The sequence below is a fragment of the Mytilus galloprovincialis genome, chromosome 5 (genome assembly GCF_965363235.1).
Source record: "Mytilus galloprovincialis chromosome 5, xbMytGall1.hap1.1, whole genome shotgun sequence".
In the NCBI taxonomy this organism is placed as follows: Eukaryota; Metazoa; Mollusca; class Bivalvia; order Mytilida; family Mytilidae; genus Mytilus; species Mytilus galloprovincialis.
In genome coordinates this window covers 15,827,835-15,839,115 of record NC_134842.1, presented here as the reverse complement: position 1 = coordinate 15,839,115, position 11,281 = coordinate 15,827,835, and positions in this window count along the sequence as shown.

Sequence of the window (11,281 nt, the reverse complement as noted above, 5' to 3'; positions counted from 1 at the left end):
AATAATAGTTCTTATCTATATTTGGTCAAGAAACGTAAATTTTGAGTATATAATTTACTTTATATTTTAAAATTTTATACAGATGACAGTTGCTTGATGGAAGTTATTTACATCTTAATAAACGGATTATCTAAGCAGTCAACCGAACCGGATGGTCATGAACTAACTAAATAATTACCCATTTGTGGACGTAAAATGAATGAAGTTCCATGTTTTATCTTTTATATAAAAGGTTAAATTATTACATTTACAAATAAAACATTTTTTTTAATAAATGCAGCAACAATATAAACATATTTTACAAATTTAGATGATAGTTTATATTGACCATTATACATATAAAGACCGATGTCGATAACTCACTTGAATATTTTTGTATCGTCATTTGTTTTAGCACGAACTAAATACAGGTCGAGTAAATCATATCATAGAAAAATATCAAACAACGTCAGATAAGACTCGATCGATAAAATTTAATGTACGGTTTATATTTCCAGGGGCCTAGTTTTCGAAAGTATCTTATGACTAAGACATGTCTTATGATGGTCTTAGGACGTGTCATAGTAGTAAGATATGTTTTCGAAAGTGTCCCAAGTTACGTTTTGTCATAAATTTTGTCGTAAACTTAAGACTTCTCGCGACATGACTTATGAGGGTCTTATGATTATCATCTAAAATTTTAATTACTTTTCATGTATAATTTCATATTAATTGCAATAAAAAATATGTGTTGTGTTTCTCAGTTAGCTAAATAGTAAAATTTATTTTTTCTCAACAACGTGAACTAAAATTTGAATCTCCTGCGACATACAATTTGGAAAACTTTTCTTGCGCATGGTTTTGTATAATAAATTTACATATTATTACCTTTCTAATATAGTACTATATTAACTTATTGGCACGGGCATTTCGTTAAGCGGGTACTGGATGTACCGAATGTACAGTGCATTGTCTTATCAACTCTTTCAATTGTTTGTGTATGGAAATATTTTTTTAAAATCAAGTTTTTCATTAACCTTGATACCCTCAGTGTGCTGCTATGCTAATTACAGAAAAAGTTGGAATGCTTCATTTAGTAACATTGTTAAGATAATATTGACTACTGTCAACCAACTCATTTTCGCGACTTTCGCGAGTGAAAATATATCGCAAATACAAATGGTCGCGAATTTATAAAACTTGGATTTTCCTTACAAAACTACACCAAGAAATTTTGAGAATCGCGAAATAAAATCGCCGCGAAATAGACTAGCCAGGGCTAAAAGCAAAATAAAGTATCCGAGAAAATAAGTTGGTTTACAGTATCAAATAATCACCATAGTGACAGCTATTTCATTAAGACCCTATTGATATATTTGTAAATGATAAAATTGAAGCAACATAAGTTCATTTAAAAAAAAAATTAATATGCATTTGAAAAACATCAAACCAAGTACAAATTATTCAGGTTAGGTCTACGGAGAGGGTCATTGACTTCTTCTGATATAAATGCTTCTGCTGCCTCTTGAATCCTCAAACAGTTTTTACTAAAATGTAAGACACGAAAATCATCAGTCCAAAAATGTTTTTAAAGGTCGTAAGATATGCAATCATCCTCACAACACATGTATAAAATAGTTTACGCATTAGTACAAACACAGAAACATCATTTCGGTCCCCTTATGCTTGATGGTGATCGTATATGAAAAATAATAGTTAACAAATGGCGTGCGCTTTTTTTGCCTTTGCCATCAAGAACGCTAAATATGGTCTTGTACATAGATTACATTTTTTCTATAACATTTCGTGCAGAGATATCTAATAAGAAAGAAACATGACTCTTTAATATAATGTTTAATTATCGCATCCATACAACATAGATTTAGATATAAAGACAGACATGGGGTGATTATAGGTAACAAGTGACTACCTCATGAGCCAAAGAAAGTTGACATAAGAAATACTGACCAACCGATTAAAATGAATAATTAAGTGAAAAAAAAAAATAACTAACTAAACGATATGAAGTGACACTTAAATTTCTTGTCTCACTTGGAAAAGGTTCTATTGATTCACATTAATTAGTTTCAATTTGATTTAAAACCTATTTTGCAATCATCTGATTTTAAAATGAACCTATTTAATTTGATTCTTTCAAATCTCAAATCAAATGAGACATTTGTAACTGTGTAGTCAACGCGTGTTTCAAGTAACAGAGCTATGGTTAATTACATTGGACTGTTTGACTCTAATTTATGTACAAACATGTAATTTTTCGTTAAGTATTGTGACGGAAAAAAAATGATCAATATCTACATTTATATTAAATCTTGGTTTTCTGAAAGTATAATATTCAGATGTATTTTAAATAGATGTTTTCCCTTTCATAATATGATAGTAAACATTAGTCATGTATTCCTATATAGATATGTGTTATGTACTGTGCAAATCAGTTCATTTAGAACCGTTTTTAAGTAAGGACCTGTGATCCAAAACGATTGGTGCTGTATATGTAGTTTAAATTAGCATTTAGATAGGAACACATACGAGTCACCGTTTTTAAGTAGGTGAGGAACGGCAGGGTTATATCGAATTAAATTTGATATTCGTATCCTGCAATTTCTTGATACTAATGTTGAATTGAATATTGATAATAATACCCAGTTTCCTCGTTTTTTCTTTCTATTTATAAAATTGTGTGCAACAAATATGAGATTATACTTACAAAATATGAGAAACATACATTCTTAACTACTAAAGATCAAGCTTTGCTTATAAATAAAACAAAATATGCTTCCTTGCTGGTCATAATAAACTTTCTTATAAAATTTAACGTGATTATATCGTTAATTTTGTATTTCTTTTATGCAATTCAAGTTCTAGTAAAAACAAGTATGCTTTGTTTCTGTTTAAAACAATTATTTTTTCTATTTTAACTGTAAACGGTCCTCGTCGTGGTCAACATGCAGTCATATCACTTTGTTTCTTTATTATAAAAGCAACCACACGAGACTGCTAAAACTTTACCACAAGTGTCCACCTAAAATCTGTATGCTTTTATTCGTAGGAAAATATAAAAGAAATGTAAGTTCTACGAAATAAATGATTGGGATGACATTGAATGTTATCAGCTTCCAGTGTCACAATTGTTAAGTAACATATAACAGTGGCAATGTCAGTGGATAGTTTTGGAAATTTACTGAAAGACTGAACATGACTTTGTTCAGTCTTATCATACGATGCTAAGTTCAAAGTGTGACCTTTTATGACCCGAATCCATTTGCTAGCGTAAAGAGTTATAATCAAATATTGCTAGTTAGACTAAAAAATACCATTTAGTTGTCAAGTTAAATTATCTCTTAACAAACGGCTCGTTTAAATGTTTTTGACGCACGGAAGTATCTTATTCATTTCGGTTATCAACTGATAATAGCATTGCAGTTGTTTACAATATTACATACCTGCTTTATGCTTTATTTCTGTTTAAAACAATTATCTTTTCTATTTTAACTGTAAACGGTCCTCGTCGTGGTCAACATGCAGTCATATCACTTTTTTTTAATATAAAAGCAACCACCCGAGACTGCTAAAACTTTACCACAAAATATAAATGAAATGTAAGTTCTACGAAACAAAATGTTGGGATCACATGGAATGTTATCAGCTTCCGGTGTCACAGTTGTTAAGTAACATATAACAGTGGCAATGTCAGAGGATAGTTTTGGAAATTTACTGAAAGACTGAACATGACTTTGTTCAGTCTTATCATACGATGCGAAGTTCAAAGTGTGACCTTTTATGACCCGAATCCATTTGCTGGCGTAAAGAGTTATAATTAAATATTGCTAGTTACACTAAAAAATACCATTTAGTTGTCAAGTTAAATTATCTCTTTACAAACGCCGGAAATACACGGCTCGGTTATATTTTTTTTGACGCACGGAAGTATATTATTCATTTCGGTTATCAACTGATAATAGCATTGCAGTTGATTACAATATTACATACCTGCACTTATAGAGGGTTTATATTACAAAAGTGTGTGAGATCATTTAACAAAAATGTACCTCTTAAGATATCATGGTAGCACGTTTAAAATATCAAGTTGAATCGGTTTATTCAGCAAAGAAAAAATATGCTTCTGATAAACCAGAAAAAAATGTGTACATGTAATAAAGAATATACAAAAATACAAAGCTTATGTCGATGGACATAATGTAATAAAAAATAACGTCTCTATTAAGCCAGATTAATAGCAACTTGTTCAATAAAATCAAATGTAAAAGCGAATAAATCAACGATAATTTATTCAAAATCACACGTGCAGACTATTTATTGATGTCTACATAAGACGCATCATCGATGTTCAAATCAGGATTCAATATACACTGTACCAAAATATGACACGTATGATGAGCGCACTAGATTGAAACTTTATTTTTGGATCCTCAATGCTCTTGAACTTTGTACTTGTTTGGCTTTATAAATATTTCGATATGAGCGAGCGTCAATGATGAGTCTTATGTAGACGAAACGCGCGTCTGGTGTACTAAATTATAATCCTGGTACCTTTGATAACTACTTATTAATATCGTGTACACCGACCGTTTTTCTTAATTAACCTTAATTTTACCTGGATTTGCATTTATGGAATTCGACTTCTGTAAACTTTTGTTGACGAAACCTTTTTTTTAAAAGGTAAGGGCAGCTGTCGATATGTTTACGTGCCGAAATCTGCTTGAAACTACTTGAACGGTAAATTGTGCATAAATAAAAAGTTCAAATCCAAAATTAACGCACAACATTTTTCCATTTTGATGACTTCAGTGCGTAGTCATGCCCTTGCACCCATCATTCTGGTGCATCGGTCAGGATCGTGGCAGGCGACCATTCAACCACTGAACCACCGAAATTAAAATGTGCATGCCAAAACAAAATATTCAGCTGATTCATTCACATTATTTGTGTCCTTAGGTAAAATTATTAAAAACCTTATCCAAAGTACCAGACTTATAAATATGTACGCCCCCAGATGCGTGTAAAACTATCAAATTATAAAAGTAGTATATGTTATGACGTATAAGCTGTCCTAACATGCAGACTTTATTCACCGTTTTTAGTATTTTCTGCTAGTCTAATGAAAACTATGCTACATGTGACTATAAGTAAATTAATAAGACAGAAAAAAACACTAGTTATTTGATGTGAAGAAAATAATTAAGATATCTTGCATGATGCAAAATACTGATTAAAAAACAAACTATTAGTAGGCTTGGTTGTCATCAAAACACAAATTGACCCCAAAAACATTGCTAGCGGTTTCTTTCGTTGTTGTCGTTTCGTCTAGGGTATCTTATTGATATATAAATATAACGTTGATTGCTTTTCTTTTTTATAAGGTAAATTAATATAATTGAGTTAAACAAGGGATGTGAATTCCAATATCAATTGTTGTATATTGAAATATTTTGATAAAAAACATGGAGAATTGGTATGAAAACTGATATTTAAATTTATCACAGTTATTGCATATCAGCACATCACTTGATTCATTTTATCATGTTTTTGCATTCAATCAGATTGTAAGATTGACAAACTTAAGGTTATCATTTAAATGGATATTCCAACACCTTCAATATAGATGTTTTAACAGGAAATGATAATATCGTGATTTAAATCAGTTTAAGAAAGGTAATTTACCCGATTAGTTTACAGTAGTAATACTATTGAATACAACTATAGCATGTACATGTAGTATATGTCTTAGTGTCATGGCCGTGTTTAATAAATAGAGGTTGTATTCGTCATTTCAGTTTTCGACTACTTAATATTGCTAAATACTTTCATTTACTAGGAAAATACGAAACGAAGAAACTATAAATTTACAATCATTTGCGTGCATTTTATATTGTGACTGTTTATCATTGAACGGCCATGCGATATTGTTGTTAATGATTTTAAATAATGCTTAAAACGATTAATTTTTTAAAAGTAATTAAAGTTAGAATTTTGCAAATAAAAACATTTAGGAGTTCAGAGTTTGCATGTAAAGAAAAAGAGATATGGTAATATTGCAATTGAGACAACTCTCCACAAGATACAAAGTGACACAGAAATTAACAACTGTAGGTCACTGAACGGCCTACAACAATGAGCAATGCCCAAACCGCATAGTCAGCTATAAAAAGCCCTGACATGACCAAATGTAAAAAAATTCAAACGAAAAAAAAACAAACAGCCCTATTTGTGTACAAACAAATAACGAAAAACAAATATGTAACACATCAACAAACGACCAACACAGAATTGCAGAATTATATGGTGCTCAGATAATATAATTTTATAAGGACAGTGAACTAAATGCAACGGGATAGTCAAAATGCAGAATATGAAATAGAAATTAACTAATCTTAGTCCCAGTAAAGGAAGTGAATTTTCTATTTATTTAAGTTTCTTGTCTTCTTAAACAGAACATATATCATAAGTGTTTACAACAGAAGTTTTAAAGTACGATTTATGGCATTTATTTTTATAATTTTCTTTTACTCAAGTTTTTCTCGCGTCTGATTGCAAGCGTATTGCTGTCATTTCGTTTGTTTTTACTTTAATCAATGAACAATATTGCAATATTGTTGTTTTTAGGTTGATAATGAGTCATCCTGGAGATATATAGTTCATTATTAATAATGAAAATGAAAAGAAGCAATATCTGATAATTCCGATAATAATTTAAAGTATTTATGTTTTGAAGCATTCTAAATGTCTCAGCTAAGTTTTTCAATATTTTATGAGCAATACACATATATATCTTGCATACATTCAGTCATTTAGCACGGTCTTAAGATCCCATAAGATTTCAATGGCAGAAGATGACAATTTTACTTAATACAATACTTTCTTGCATTGACTGTGTAAATGAAAGGATATTTAATTTTACACCCACATATCTAACGACACTATGTAATACAATCATTATATATCATGGTGGTCTTTTAAATACAAGACAAACGGCGGAAGTTGCATTATTCTACACTTCCACCTTTTAATAAATATTTTCCATCACAATTCATATCAAATCACATTTATTTGAAACACGATTTCAATCAAGTGACTTAATACATTGTCTTTTTAGTTGAATTAACACATGTGGGTCATTAAATTTCATATTTTTGTAAGGCCAATTGAATCAAATCAGACGTCTTTTAGCAAACAACAATATATATGCACAAAAAGCCGAACATTTACATGTACCTTTTTAAATGACCTAATATAACTTTCAAATATTTGTATAATTTATGGTTATAGATAGCTATATATATAAAAATTATAAAAATTGCGGTTTTTATCCAACGCAATCATAGGTTTGAACGTAGTTTTCAATTTAGACTCGTTTATAAATATATATACAAGTCTAAATTGAAAACTACGTTCAAACCTATGATTGCGTATATACAACTCGTCTAAACATCAACCCAACAATGCTAGATATGTAAATTTGCTTTTGCAAAATTTTAGTTCTTCCCTCGCCGGGATTCGAACCCATGCTACTGAGATATCGTGACACCAAATCGCCTGCACTGTAGCCGTCCCGTTAGACCACACAACCACCCAAGCTTCATAAAAATGAGCTTTCGGTGGCTGGGTGGTACCTTTCCACGTCTATACACGATACACATACTTGTTTATGATGACATAATTTATTGTTAGAATTTTTTTTTCAAGATAAGTGAAAGGAAAATATTTGACTGTTTCGATGCCTAATAATATTTTTTAAAAACTTCAAAGTAAGAAAACATGGCTGTTCCCACTCGCCTTACAATTACATCCCCTCTGATCATGTCATAACTGGGGATCTAAACATAATTCAACATGAAAATCTCCGAAAGGTTATTTCTCATGGTCCTAAGTTTAGAGAACCCCAACACATCAATTGGAACCATAACTTCAAAATAATTATTGATTCCATTGAGGACTACGCCAGAACATGGACTAATCGAGAAGAAGTTGAACTGGACACTTTGTCAGAATGGGTTAAAACTATCAGATCTCTGATAAAACGTCGCATTTACAAGTTGAAAAACTGTTTGAACGATCGACTACAGTCCGTTTTCGGAGACAAAGACACGAAAGAGGCCATGAAATGTCTATCATCTCTTCCTGATAAGTATCTTGTTGTTCCTGCGGACAAAGCTTCACATAATATTGTCTTTGTATGTAAAACGTATTACTACGAATGTCTTGTAAAAGAATAAGGTATTAATGAGCACTCATGTAATCCCACATACAAAGATATATCATTTGAAAAGGATGAGATTTTAGCAAATCATAAGTCCTTCATGACTTCAATTAACATTACAGTGAACACAAAATTGGAGGACTTACCTTGTTTGTATTGGATACCAAAGCTTCATAAAATTCCGTAAAACACCGGTATATTGCTGGCTCATCTTCATGTTCCACTAAATAGTTGTCCATTAAATTGACTAAAATTCTGGCGCAGTGAAAGAAGGTCTTCAGACATACTGTGAAAATGTTTACTCACGTAGTGGTATTAACCATATGTGGATTCTTAAAAATTCAAAAGAACTTCTAGACAATTTTAAATCTCGGTCTTTTTCTGAAATTAGTTTAACTTTTGATTTCACAACCCTGTATACCACCATTCCCCATGTGAAATTGAAAAATCGCCTAAAAGAAATAACCCACAATGCCTTTCAACATAAAAACGGTAGCATACACTATAAATTTATTACTTTGGAATATCATACGGCATATTTCGTTAATAGTGACAAACAAAAAGGTAAAACATGCTACACAGAAGAACTAGTGGTCAGTATGCCGGAGTTTCTTATGGACAACATATTCTTAGAGTTTGGAGGTAGACATTTCAAACAAATTGTCGGCATTCCTATTGGGAACAAACTATGCGCCTCTTTTTGCCGACCTCTTCTTATTTTCATATGAATCGGAGTTCCTGCAGACACTTGCATTTGTCAAGAACAAAAGGATCGAAGAAGCCAGATTATTAAATTTCACTTTCAGATATATTGATGATGTTCTTTCCACAAACAATCCGAACTTTTCTGATTGGGTTCCATAAATATATCCCCTAGAACTAGAAATTAAAGAAACAACAGACACGGCTTCCTCCGCCTCATTTTTAGACTTATATCTAGAATTTGACTTCCGAAGTCATCTCAGAACCAGAATCTATAACAATCGAGACGATTTTAATTTTGAAATTATAAATTCCCCCCCACCTTAGTAGCAATATACCAACTTCACCTGCATTTGGGATATATATTTCCCAATTTATTAAAAATTCAAGAGCTAGCAGCTCCTACTCAGACTTTGTAAAACGTCATCAGTGGCTGAGTAGAAAGTTGATGAACCAGGGGTATGTCAAAGAACGTCTCGTCCTTTTTCTAAAAAAAATTCATCGGGAGGTGATTTGTATTATCTTTCATTTTTTGCCGGTGTGTTTTGTATTTGCGACTTTTTGTGTTTCTGTGGCTCTTATAGCTTGACTCTGTACTCTAAAAGATCTCGTCAGTATGATATTGTTCTATTATATGTCATAGTGATATATTTCTATTATGAATTAGAAAATACGTTGAACCACAAACGTCAAAATTATTCAATCGCGTAGTGGAATGACCCATTTGTGGATTCTTATAAATTCTATATAACTTTGGTACAATTTTAAATAAAGGTCTATTTCTGAAATTACTTCTTACATACTTTTGACTTTTTAACCCTGTATGCCAATATTGCCCATGTGAAATTTTAAAATTATTTGAACGACAAATGTATGTGACGTATACAATTTTCTGACGGCAGACACGCGAATCAATGAATGTGTTTGTAGATAGATGTTTTTGTGTTCTGTTAAATTGTTCCTTTTAAAATTGTTACACGATGATGACTGATGTACCCATATTTTGACTATTCTTTTTTATTATGCCTGTTTAGTTCACGCATCATTGTAAATATAACGGAATTTGATGACTGTCATCAAAGGTAGAGGTTTAGCCCTATAAAACCAGGTTTGTCTATCCCAAATTCATGTATTTAGTTTTGATGTTATATTTGTTATTCTCGTGGGATTTTGTCTGTTGCGTGGTCCGTTTCTGTGTGTGTTACATTGTAGTGTTGTTTCGTTGTTCTCCTCTTATATTTAATGCGTTTGCCTCAGTTTTAGTTTGTTACCCCGATTTTGTTTTTTGTCCTTGGATTTATGAGTTTGAACAGCGGTATACTACTGTTGCCTTTATTAATCCACCATTTTCTCCATTTGAAAATGCCTGTACCAAGTCAGGAATATGACAGTTGTTTTTATTCGTTTTTGATGTATTTTGTCATTTGCATTTGCCATGTGATTATATAAACTTTCCCATTGGATTTTCCTCTGAGTGCAGTATTTTTATGATTTTACTTTTAATGACGTGCTAATAAAGTTAACTATGGAGGGAATGACATTGCTATGTTTTTTTTTGCTATGTAAATCAGTGACGCATCGAAAAAGTATCGAGTGATTTGTATTATTAGTTTGTATCCCTACCAGATATAATATAAAAATACGAAGAAATCACCGATGATTTGTTTTTGAATTATATTAGTTTAAAGCAAACAATATCATGATTACATAAACTTTTGTAACAATTCGTTAAGGAAAGACATGTCCAAGGAACCGAAATTTAATTAAATTTTTAAATGTTTGCCACATGCATTCCTAAAGCCTCGGTCACACCTTACCGGATAGCTCGAACGGACGCCTAACGGATAACTTTTTTTCAATCCGTTCATGTCCGTTAGACGTCCGTTGTTATCCGTTATACGTCCGTCCATATCCGTTGCATGTCCGTTAAGCGTACATTTTATCCGTCGACGTCCGTTTTGTCCGGTGGAAAATTTTGAGCATGTTCAAAACTTTGAACGGACGTCCAACGGATAAAATGTCCGTTGAAAGTCCATTAGGCGTCCGTTTTGTACGGTACTCGTCCGTTTCGTTTCCGTTTTGTATCCGTTACGTGTCCGTTATACATCCGTTGGAGGTCTGGAAGATAAGTTCACTAACGGACTTCTATCGAACGTTGAACGGATAAAACCGATGTTGAACGAATGAGAAACGGACTTCTACCGGACGTATAACGGATAAAACGGATGATGAACGGATCTGAAACGGATAAATGCCAATTGAAAATTTCGCGTCAGAAATGCCAATTATTGGTATGTCAGATTTCTTACGGTTCATGAATTCTTATTATTCATAGAGTAAGGGCGGTTCTTCACAATCAAGCAG